The 1,078-nt window shown below is 44.3% G+C and overlaps 1 pseudogene; it reads left to right on the plus strand.

The window, feature by feature from the left end:
- Positions 1-272: 272 nt before the first annotated feature.
- On the plus strand, positions 273-391 carry LOC135051543 (5S ribosomal RNA; annotated as a pseudogene).
- The last annotated feature ends 687 nt before the right edge of the window (positions 392-1,078 follow it).

Here is a 1,078-nt window from a genome sequence, read left to right on the forward strand (position 1 = left end):
TAGTTTACAGTTTTTCGGTCCTTTCGGAATTAAGGAAAAGCAAAAGGAAAGGGTAATGGCAAACAGTCCCAATCCAACAAGTCTGGTAAGACTAAAAGGTATTGGGCTACCAGAGGACCGGTTTTCAAATCGGAAGATAAGCCGTCAGCCTGATGGTGCGGGCCTCCACCTGGGGGAACCCAGGGTGGGAGGCAGACTTCTTCAGTTTGCACAGATCTGGCAGCAGTCTACTACAGATGCCTGGGTGCAGGAAGCGGTATCTCACAGTTATGATCTACAGCCACACCACACTGGATATGCCCAATCTTATCTGATCTTGTAAGCTAAGCAGTGCTGGTCCTGGTTAGTATTTGGATGGTAAACCAGCTGGGAATACCAGGTGCTGTAGGTGTTTAAAAAAAACAAACAAACCCTCATTAAAAGTTTGTACCAGCCAGTCTTCAGTGGAAACGAACAGGGCTTTGCAAGAGGCAGTTCAGGAGTTGCTTCGGTCAGGAGTGATAATTCCAGTTCCTCCTGCACAACGAGGACAAGGTTTTAATTCCAACCTGTTTTTAGTCCGGAAGCTAAATGGGTCGTTCTGTGCCCATACTCAATCTCAAAGCATTTGGGTGCTTCGGGTTTCATATGGGAACTTTATATTCCATTAATTTGGCCATGGAGCAGGAGGATTTTATGGTACCCCTGGATATCCATGATGCTTATCTACAAGTTTCTATAGCACTGTTCCATCAAAGCTATGTCAGATTTGCTATCGTCCAGCATCATTTTCAGTTTCAGGCACTACCATTTGGACTGACCACAGCTACCAGAGTATTCACCAAAATTATAGTGGTGATGGCATCTTATCTCCATTTGCAGGGGATAAGGATTTTAAAAATCCATACCTCGATGACTTATTAATCCTGGCACAGTCTCAGGAATTGTTCAGTGTCATCTGCAACAGACAACAGCTTGTTAGAGAGATATGGTTGGCTCATAAATTGGGTAAAGTCATGTCTGGTTACGTCACAATGGATGTCTCACTTGGAGGCGGTGTTGGAATTGGGTATTCAGAGAGTAATTTTACCTCTGAACA

Source organism: Pseudophryne corroboree, chromosome 2, assembly GCF_028390025.1.
Source record: "Pseudophryne corroboree isolate aPseCor3 chromosome 2, aPseCor3.hap2, whole genome shotgun sequence".
Classification (NCBI taxonomy): Eukaryota; Metazoa; Chordata; class Amphibia; order Anura; family Myobatrachidae; genus Pseudophryne; species Pseudophryne corroboree.